Source organism: Saccostrea cucullata, unplaced genomic scaffold (assembly GCF_032062105.1).
Source record: "Saccostrea cucullata isolate Sc308-1 unplaced genomic scaffold, CSIRO_AGI_Scuc_v1 ctg3742, whole genome shotgun sequence".
Lineage (NCBI taxonomy): Eukaryota > Metazoa > Mollusca > Bivalvia > Ostreida > Ostreidae > Saccostrea > Saccostrea cuccullata.
The window spans coordinates 35,314-46,959 of NW_026931478.1; the positions used below are offsets into that span (position 1 = coordinate 35,314).

The 11,646-nt window shown below is 32.3% G+C and overlaps 1 long non-coding RNA gene across 1 annotated transcript; it reads left to right on the forward strand.

The window, feature by feature from the left end:
* The first annotated feature begins 7,255 nt into the window (after positions 1–7,255).
* On the forward strand, positions 7,256–11,273 carry LOC134232709 (uncharacterized). Its single transcript, XR_009984832.1, has 5 exons — positions 7,256–7,342; positions 7,723–7,782; positions 8,122–8,194; positions 9,009–9,137; positions 10,732–11,273. It is a non-coding gene; the product is annotated as an uncharacterized LOC134232709 (long non-coding RNA).
* Positions 11,274–11,646: the final 373 nt, after the last annotated feature.

Consider the following 11,646-nt stretch of genomic DNA (forward strand, 5'->3'; position numbering starts at 1 on the left):
TTCCTGTTTTACAAACATTGTAAGAGAAGAACCGGAGACGGACTTAAAGTCGGCCTTTGAAAAGCTTGAAGTTTTTGTAAAATCTTCATTTCATCCCATAGGTTTTCATTAAATAATATATTTTCTTAAAGTGACAAAATACAACACAAGCAAAAAGGAACAATTAAAAATAAATATTAAAAAAATGAATAAAGAAATAAATAAATAAATAAATAAATAAATAAATAAATAAATAAATAAATATAAATAAATAAATAAATAAATAAAAGTTTTAGGATAAATGACCCACTGTTTAATGAGGTAAAATTGGTTCAGACAATTTCTTTTTACCACCCCCATCCCCCACCCCCCGTTTAAATAATATATTTTGGCATTTTTTTTTCTTAGGTATGTATTTTATATAAATGTATAATGCTTTCATAAAATAAACAACCTTGAAACTAGCGAAATTAAAATCTCTTTCCATGACCTTACATGTACTTATTTTTAAAGTTCGGTCTTGATCAGATTTTTACAGAAAATCCACTGACATCGATCTCATCGTCCGATACAGAGTCCATGCAGATTATTCCAACGAACCTTTACCATTTACATGTACACACATATGCACGACTTGTTTTTAGCATTTAAGAGTTTATTATAGAGTTTCTTCGAGTACAACACAAATTAAATTGGGCTGCTCCTTGATATTCACTGTACATTTTCATTGAAGATTTCCCATTTTCTGAAAAAGGATTGTTTTTCAAAGAACTGAGTAAACTTTTCAATCTGTGTGGTGCCTGACACCTTTCATTTTTAGCTCACCTGAGCCGAAGGCTCAAGTGAGCTTTCCTGATCACATTTTGTCAGGCGTCCGTCTGTCTGTCTGTCTGTAAACTTTTCACATTTTCGACTTCTTCTCAAGAACCGCTGGGCTAATTTCAACCAAACTTGCCACAAAGCTTCCTTGGGTGAAGGGATTCAAGTTTGTTCAAATGAAGGGCCACGCCCTCATTTAAGGGGAAATAATTTGGAATTAATGAAAATTTGGTGGCATGATTTAAAAATCTTCTTCTCAAGAACCAGTGCCAGGAAAGATGAAACTTATGGGGAAACATTCTCAGGTAGTGTAGATTCAAGTTTGTTCAAATCATGACCCCCGGGGGTAGTGCGGGGCCACAATGGCCGACCAAAATTTTACATAGAAATATATAGGAAAATTCTTTAAAAATCTTCTTCTCAAGAACAACAAAGCCATAATTGATCATATTTATACAGAAGCATCCTCAGGTAGTGTAGATTCAAATTTGTTAAAATCATGACCCCCGGGGGTAGGGCGGGGGCCAAAATGGCCGCCCAAAGTTTTACATAGAAATATTTAGGAAATTTCTTTAAAAATCTTCTTCTCAAGAATAGCAAAGGCATAATTGATCATATTAATATGGAAGCATCCTCAGGTAGTGTAGATTCAAGTTTGTTCAAATCATGATCCCCAGGGGTAGGGTGGGGCCAAAATGGCCGCCCAAAGTTTTACATAGAAATATATAGAAAAATTCTTTAAAATTCTTCTTCTCAAGAATAGCAATGCCATAACTGATCATATTTATATAGAAGCATCCTCAGGTAGTGTAGATTCAAGTTTGTTCAAATAAAGACCCCAGGGGGTAGGACGGGGCCACAATGGCCGACCAAAATTCTAGATAGAAATATATAGGAAAATTCTTTAAAAATCTTCTCAAGAATAGCAAAGCCATAATTGATCCTATAAATATGGAAGCATCCTCAGGTAGTGTAGATTCAATTTTGTTCAAATCATGACCCCTGGGGGTAGGGCGGGGCCACAATGGCCGACCAAAGTTTTACATAGACATATTTTGGAAAATTCTTTAAAAATCATCGTCTCAAGAAAAGCAAAGCCATGATTGATCATGGGACTACTTTTGGATTTAAACTTTTCAATGATAAACCAATTTCTACTTTTTCCTAGCGACAGTGCTCAGGTGAGCGATGTGGCCCATGGGCATCTTGTTTGTTTTCTGTCTATGTGTGTTTTCTTGGTATTTTTTTTTGACTTTGTTAATTGTGCATGTTTGGGTACCTTTCCTTTTTTTCGACTGTCTATAGATCTAAGACAAGGTCCTTTTAGGGCTGTTTGTAGCATTTGTCTTCAATTAACTTTGGATAAAGTATTTCGCAGCACAGTTAAGGTTACAGTAAGGAGGCGGGGCCTAATTTGTATGGGAAATGTTTACTATGACGTCACACATAATATAATGTCTTCAAAATACCATAAGATGAAATTATTTGCTATTTCAAACAGCTGGATAGCTGTATACTACATACATGTACAAACTTACTATTACATGCAGTTTTGTCATTTGTTAAATCCCACACAACAGTATATAAACGATACATCGATCGAAATGCACTTGTCAATGTGACGTCATCTCGCAAAAATGACGCAATTTGTACACAGTGAGAGACTGATCAAGTCACATTTTGTACAATGAAAAATATCTTTTGTTCTGAAATAAAATTTTATTTGCAGTTAAATAAAAAGCTGTTAACTTGGATGCGATGTCTATTTTAGTATTTTATTTATAAACAGTACGTGCATTCTCCAGACAAGCGATACTGTCGTGTGTTTGTATGCAGATTCATTAAAAAAGTAATGGAAGGGCCCTAATAAATCGATTTATTGCAAGGGCATACCCTCAATGTATCTTGTCAAAATTTTACACATAGACTCAAGAAGCATTAAGATATTTGATAAGTGCTGCGAACCTCTTGAAATCTTGCAAATAAATTAATTATAGCTATATGTAATGTAGTTGACCAACAAAATATTCAACCTGCCGTCCAACAAATTAAATTTTACCAATTAAAAAAGGTAATCTATATAGGTTCGCAGCACGTTTCTCAAACTACATATAGTGTTGAAAAGGATTATAAAATAAACTAAGATTTTTAACTTGGTTATGCCCTTGCAATATTAAAATTTATAGATGACCTCTAAACTGCAAGTATAATTGCCAAAGTCATATTAGGTCGACATCGTATGACAAGTCTAAATAAAAAATCTAGATGTCACCAACATGTAGATTTAAACTACATTACAGTTTTTTTTATATAAGTGAATTCCTAAAAAGAATCGCCAATCCTAATACAGTATGTGTTTTTTTATCTTAAAAAATCGCCGATATTTCTATTTGCGACCTTAACTTTGCTGCGTTATTTATTATTCATTTATTTTTGATGTACATATTATTGTAATAATTTCGTCTTGAGAAAAAAAAAATCTATAGATAACAATACATAACAATGGCTGCGAGCACTGTAACGTTCCATAAGATGATGATTTTACGGGTCAAGAAATATTATCAATATATAATTAAATAGGTACAAAAATACATCTGTCGCCGCTGTTGCCAAACAAATTATTATTTTTTTCTATGACTTGTCAATGAGACATACATGTATTGGCCTCAGATGCTAAGACCTGTCACAGCACGTCCGTGATTTTATCATTCAGCAATCCTGTCGGTAAGATGTTGAAAGAGAAAGCGCTCTGTTTCCTCATCATTTGTATCATCTTGGAAAGTCCAGTCCTGTTGGTGCCGTATGGAAGAGGTAATTGGATAAAATAAAAAAGTTTTAAAATTCTGAAAACTTAAAAAAAATTTAATAACCAACTTTTTTTTGCTTGCTCAGATCAAGGTTTTTTCCTCCGAAGGAGAAAAAGATACGACGACAATGGTGAACCCGTATTAGCAGGAGGTAAGAGTAGTATAAAGGGTCCCGATAGCCCGGAAGATTCTGATTGGCTGAGAGAAATCATGTGATCAGTTCTGAGGCTGAGGGGATAAGTGGGTCAACTGAGTACAGTGCTAACCCTAACCCCCTAGCCCCCTAACCCTAACCCTAACCCTAACTAACCCTAACCCTAACCCTAACCCTAGCCCCTAACCCTAACCCCCTAGCCCTAACTAACCCTAACTATCCCTAACTATCCCTATCCCCCTTAGCCCTAACTAACCCTAACCCTAACCCCCTAACCCTAACCCTAACCCCCTAACCCTAACCCTAACCCCCTAACCCTAACTAACCCTAACCCCTAGCCCCCTAACCCTAACCCTAACCCTAGCCCCTTAACTAACCCTAACTAACCCTAGCCCTAACTAACCCTAGCCCTAACTAACCCTATCCCCTAACCTATTCCCCCTTAAATACTGGAGTTGTTTACACTATACGTAAGTACTATGTTTTTTGTTTTTATGCTGACTATACAGGTAAAAATGCGCCGTGTGCAAAAAACATTTCAAGAATGTGATTATGACGTCACGCATTCACAGTCTAGACAGTCCTATAACCGGTTTGAACTGGTTTTAGTGAAAACAAGAACACAGATTTTGATTTTTATTCAATTTTTATTCACAATGAAAAATACAAAAAATGATTTTAATTTCCACTGTATCGGCATAAGGGACATTTCTGGTAGGAAGTCTCAAAAAGTTTCTTCACACACTTTTCACAACACGGATATTGCCTGCATTGTCCGCATTTCCATTTCCCTTGAGTCTTTTCCTCGTAGCACATCATACATTCTTTCAAGGGTCTGTTCCTAGTCATTTTCATCCATCGGGGAGGTGGTATATTCTCAATGCCTTTCTCCCGGATGAAATATTTCAGGCACCAGCTACAACCACAAGTCTCCATGGAAGGCTCATCATCTTTAAACCAGTGTGGTAATGGCATTTCACAATGCTCGCAAATCGGATAGACTTTAAAATTCCATCCGGGGCAGGGGTTATACACTGTTAATGATTTACCATTCCTCGTATTCTGATCACAGTAATGACAGATATATTTTTCTACATCAATCCAATATAGAATTCTCCACACAAAACTCATGATGGATATAATGAGCACAGGGTACTCCTAGCTCTGGTTTATATACTATAGGAATATTTTAGGGGCCGTGTGCAAAAATATACGTTTTACCTGCGTTTTCTTATATACCTGTTCCATCATCTATAAAGGACCCGTGTGCAAAAAACTGAGGGTCGTGTGCAAAAGAAATATACATTTTACCTGTGTTTTCTTATATACCTGTTTGCACCCTCTATAAAGTGCCGTGTGCAAAAAGTACGATAAACTTACCTATGCATTGTGACGTCATCCACTGTATAAATACAATGTGATTATCACGTCACACTTTTTCATTTACAGTCTAGACAGCCTAGTCTAGCCAGCCTAACCAGTTTGAACTGAATTTTTTTACTGAAAGACAATAACAAATAACACACAATACAAAAAACATGTGTGTGTTATGTCTGTCAAGTTATAACACCAGGTCACTTTTTAAAAAAACTTAGAATTTCTTTTTAAATTTTTTAAACTTTTTTTAAAATTAACTTTAAATTTTTTATCTTTTAACTTTTTTAAAATAACTTTAAATTTTTTTTTTCTTATAAATTTTTTTTTTGGTAAACTCCCCTTATAGTTTTTAAGAAATAAAATTAAAAAAAATATCATGTAATACCACATCAGTGTTATTGTCATCTCTCACGAGAGATGACATATTAAGTTTGATTTCCGGATGTGAGGTCCCAGTGTAAGCAGCCATTAAAAATCGGTAAGCCTCGGATGATTACTCTCGTGCGTGGCAAGAACTATCCGAGGAGCACCGAGTGATCACTTTGATGGTGATGCGATTTTCTAAATATAGAGCAGTAAACAATGAGCGATCCAAACATTGAAAAAGAAAAAGGGCTGCACAGGAATCACAGAGGGCCAGACACACAATATCGCCTGCTGGTTGTTTGCATGGTGTTCAAAATTTATGTACTTATTTAATAATCTACATGTTTACATGTAGGCTACTGCGTAAATGATCTATGATCTGCACCAGATGGAATATTCTAACTAGGTCAGCGCGTTGAATCACAAATGATCTGCTGAGGCGTGGATCCAAGAATTAACAGAAAAACAACATCAAAGTTAATGCATTTAGTACTATAAACTGCTGATGTCAAAAACTTTTTTATGGTTGTCATTCTATAATTTATTGCCATTTTCTACAAAAAAATACATGTACATGGGGATAAGAAGAGACAAGAATATATTTAAAAAACTACGAGTATTGGAAGAAAACTCACAAAGATTATGATCGAGTATTTTCTTGAATGTTTACAGTTTTCCTTATAATCATATACCCCGTATAATAAAAGAACTTGCAATCATTTTTTATACAATTTTCAATTGTATTAATAGCAAAAAAGTAATTAAATCACGTTTTCTATTTGATTGAAATGAAGCCAAAATTAAAATATATTCCTAAAACAGTCGTAAATTCAGGGTTGGCAAATTGGGATTTTTCCAGATAATTCGTGAATGCTTAATTTTAGCTGATACCTTTTAAATTTTACTATCGTATTGCGCTAAGTGGAAATTGGTCAGCTGTTGTTACTATCTTGAGTGTGTTTTTAAATAAATTAACAAATACAAATGCATCTAAAATTCTTTTAGTTATATTAATATTATGTGATTTAAAACAAAATTCTCAGAAAATATTAATTGCTCATTGATTCTATATGAATAGTACGAAGGTATGTTATGAATGGCCAATTCATTTTTTCCTTTATGTTTAACGTATTTTAAATTGACATCCAAATTTTCTTTAAAAAATTTATTTATTCCAAAGTTAGATACATGCCTATATGAAGATTATAATCCTTTCACATACTAAAGTATGAGAATACGTTTCAATCAAACGTGACCAAAAATTAGTAGTTTTAGGATTTTCCATATAAAAGAGTTTTCTAAACACGATTTATATATAGTTCAGTGTGAAATCGTGATATTATTTAGAAAATTTCAGAAAAAATATATTTTCTTCAAATCTGAGTCCCAGCCCGGCCCTTTAACCTTTCACTGTTGTAAATGCATGTTCACTGCAAATCATCTCCCTTATCCATTATTTTTCTTTTAGTATAGTCATGTCTTCTCCAAATAAATGTTTTTTTTTTTTTAGAAAAAATCAAAAACTTAAAAAGTTTCCTTCCCATCCACAACATACGATTTTGGAGTTTGAAAGCTACCCCTTTTCCTGTTCAATATCTAATTACCATTCCCCTAAAAATAATAATAAAAATATTCTGTCTTTAATAGAAAAATATTACATTCCACTGTTTATTCTTTGACACAGATGGAGCCAAAGAGATGACATTTAAGGCTTTCTGGAAAGCCAAACTTGTGTTATTGTATGACTTCATCTTTTATACATTCGGGTTCGGGGTTTCGGGCGGCCATAGCGAATTTCAGCAAGATTTTACCCCAGTGAAAAAGGCTTGTAATCCACAGTGTAGGTCGTTTAAAGTTGTTTCACATTGTTTATGATTGTGATTATGTTATTGCTCACCTATATGTTTAATGTCAGTTATGCTAAATAATCCATTTCTGTGTAATTTGAGAGAATGTTTTGACATGTGGTTAAAGTATGGCGTGCTATTCATGTTATCATTTAAAAAGTCGATCCTAAATAAATCTGTCTTAAAAAATACATTTTACGAATGACATTTAAAATGATTGATTAGAGTATAGGTATCCATATATAAGAGATATTATTTTGCATTACATTTAAACATGTTTTTCTGTCCTGTTTGTCTGTCAATTGTTGCTTTACTTCCTTTGTAAAATGAGGTTAAATTGAGTATCACTGAATATTGTATGCATTTTTTTCAGGATCAGCTAAGATGTTGTTTCACTGGATTATTTAATTGGGCATATAATTGAATAATTCTGGTAAGTTTGTCTTTGTTTTGTTTACATTTCCTATGAAGGACATATCTTTGCATTTAACCATGATTTATATGTAAAGTTCTGTTTTGAATGTAAATACTATATTTATCCTCATTTCATGTGATTTACAGTTGTTTAGCCTGCATGTAACTCAGAGTGTATTTAATATTTCTATGATGGGTCATTCTATGATTAAATTTAAATCAGAAAAATGTTCTCTAAATTTTGGTAAAATACATGGTATCTTTTACATTTCTGTCCCTTTTGTCTGTAAATTATTGCTTTACTTACATTGTAAAATGAGGTTAATTGTGTATCACTGAATTGTATGATTTTTTTCAGGATCATCTGAGATGTTATTTCACTGGATTATTTAATGGATAGACTTATTGGGGCATATATTTGGATATCTCTGGTAAGTTTGTCTTGTTTAATTTTTTTACATTTCCTATGATGGCCATCTTTGCATTTAAGCATGATTATATGGTTAATTTAATTACTGTGTAATACTTATATGATCTGTTGTCTCTAACTTACATTCATATAAGCACACCCTTATTTAACCTAAAATATATTAACACATGATTAAGGGATCTTCAGAATATTAATAAGTCCTTTTGTATAAATTATATGATTTAATTTCATAATTCATTATGTATGTTACCCATGGCCATGGAATTCAGACTTACTAAATGGTGATCAAAGAGATATTAATTAGGAATCTAATAAGAGAAAAGGAGGAATTTACAAAAGATTAATCCTAAGTCATTTACTTTTTGTTTTGATTCTAAATATGTGGGATATATGGCATACATATATTTTCATTTTCACTTTTGTTTCTTAGTAATGAGCTTTTCAAAAAATGAAGGACTACATGTTGTACTGTGATGATGCTAAAAAAGATGTATTTTTCTGTATGCAGTACTGACAGATATTAAACCAAAATTGAATCTGCTGTTAATAAAAAATCTTTTAGTGTCCAAATAATTAATTTGATAATCATTTTATTTGTGATATCAATACAGTAATTATGCTTTTTTTATTATCTAAAGATAACATGATGAACTTTCTCATCTGGAGTTAATGTTAAAAACAATTTGTTTTGAGATTAAAAACAAACATTTTCATGAACATTTTATGGCATTGTACATGTTTGTTCAATTTTTAAACATGCATTGTTTCACACAGTACTCCATCATATTAACAAAATGGTTTTATTTTCTATACAGTCATCAACATAGAAGATATGTATTGTTCCTAACCATCTATAATCAATTCTCTATGAAGTTCAGACTGTCTGCTCTTCCTTTGGAAATACACAGTTAGTCAACCAACAAAGAAACACACAAAACTTGAAGGTAAAGTTTCAATGAGATACAATTGTAATATATATTTATTTATTATTTTATTATTTTTTTTTTTTACATATGCATGTTTATAATATTGAATTGATATGTAAATGATATATTTAAATAAAAAGGGCTTGGTGGTCATGGTCATGTTTAGACTATATTGATCTCCTTTAGAAGAAGAAGAAGAGCTCCATTTCAATATATATACAAAAATGCATGATCAAATTTTGAAACTAAAATGTATGAAAGTTTTCTTTGCCAAATGATAGTTAACAGCTGAAGATAGCATATCTAAAGAATAAGTTAAATATGGCTAATTTGTAAACCCCCCCCCCCCCCAGTTCCTTAATATCATAGTTGGTAAAGATAGCAAGTTTTGACTCCAATTGCTGATGAATTCTGAATTTCCCATTTAATATTAACATTATATCACAGGGAAAGAATACTATAATGTAGCACATCAGGATGACCAGAAAAGAAATCTTAATGACCCTCTTAACTATGTATAAAGACTGTAACCTTATATCTGATGTAAGATAATCTGATTGTGTGGAATTAAAATTCCCTGGTGTTTCTACTTCCCAAGATCTTCTTATGAGTGCATGGGACTGTTGTAAACCTTCTCCTGTTTATAAAAAAAAAAATATACCTTGGAGCATGACACTTTATTCATAAAAGGTACTTTCAATATCATTTCTATGAGTTTTTGTTCTTTCTTTTTAATAATCTAGTGTTATATTTCATTTAAACCCATTAATATGTATGCTTCCAAAATCTTAGATCTGTCTGTATAGTTTTTTCAGCTCTTTGAACACAAATACCCTGATTCAATCTTTTGAGGTAAACATGATAGAGACATCATAGATGATTATCAGAGTGTGTATCACAATCTTAACCATAAGGTCAATTTAAATGGTCTAAGGCACAACAAATGAAAGTGAAAACTTTTTTTTTTATTAGAATACATAATTTTGTAATAAACAAATACTGGAAAAGTTACTCTCATAATAAGCCTTAATGTCCTCCAAGAATTCAGTTTGGACTTCCTCCATTAATCCTTGTATCTTCTCCAATGGTTTTGTGGGCTAAAATTCATGTGTCTTTAACAACATTTTTTTTCTGACAACTGTTTTCTCTTATCATCTATAAACTTGACTTCTTCTCTAGTCAAAGGTCTTTCAGGGTAATCCAAGTAATTCTTACCCTCTTTTGGTAATAAATGGTTATATTTCTCATTTGCTTCTTCTGCAATCAAGGGTCTTTCTATGTAATCTCTGACAACATTAGGATCACCCTTCTCTGGACTTAATTGATTATATTCTTGTTGAGAAATGATCTCAATAGTGCCATCTTTTTTTATTTTAACGGGTATACCTCTGTCTATATCTTTCCCTGAAAGAACTCTCTTTCCAAACTGAATTTTACTCATTCCTTTACTCTTTTCTTTACTGGAGGTGTTACCCATGGTTAATATGAAAAAGTCAAAATCTGATGTAACACCTTGTTTTTATATCCCTTTTTGTCTATATTTAGAATTCTATCAAGCTTATATTGTATAACAATTTTTTTTTTTCAACCAAGACATCATTTTTTTTTTCAGGATTCTCTAGTGAGGGCTTATGGAAATGATCTATGTCTACTCTCAGAATGGTGAAAGACTATCAGATTATGCAAAGACTAACAGAATATCCTCTCTTGGAACACTGAAACAAGAAAATCAAACAGGAGATGGATGGAGGATTTAAGAAGCACATAGATAAATATAATTTCCAACGAATTTAACCAGTATTATCATAGACTGTGGTTTACAGGATGACAAAGTAACAGGATTGTATCTTTTTTACTGTCAGACACTGACTATGGATAAGATGTACCCATTTATTAAACTGAGATCTAGTCAAATCAAGTACAATTGTATTGAAAATATGATTTTCTGATAGCATGAACTCTTTAAGAATTAATTCTCACAGACCTCAAAGTATCTGAATGTGACTTTTATTTTTACCAATTTCTATTGAAGACTGTTGTTATGTATGAGAAGTGTACATTTAAACCTTTTATTTTTCATCTTATTTCTATAACCCCTAGAAATTACACAGATATTCAGATGTTGGATTTAATATTATTATTTAACTTTCCTGGAATGGTAAATATATTTTGTTTGTGTATGTATCATTTTTTAATTTTGAATTTAGAAAAGAAGAATTTCAAAGAATTGATGCATTTCACTATAGCCCCGCCCTAACTAAACCCCCGACCCTGGGGCCATAAAAGTCACAATTTTGGATAAGGTGGTCATTTTCAATTACCTATGCACTTGGGTTTGTTTATTTAATGCCCAGAAACGGAAAAGAATTAAAAAAAAAAAAATGCATTTTCACTATATAACCTGTTTAGCCCCGCCCTAGCACTAGAACTCCTGACCCTGGGGCCATGAATTTCACAATTTTGTAGAGGACTAAATGCTATTACAATCATACCAAAGTTTAATGTATGTCTAATAAAGAAGAAGATT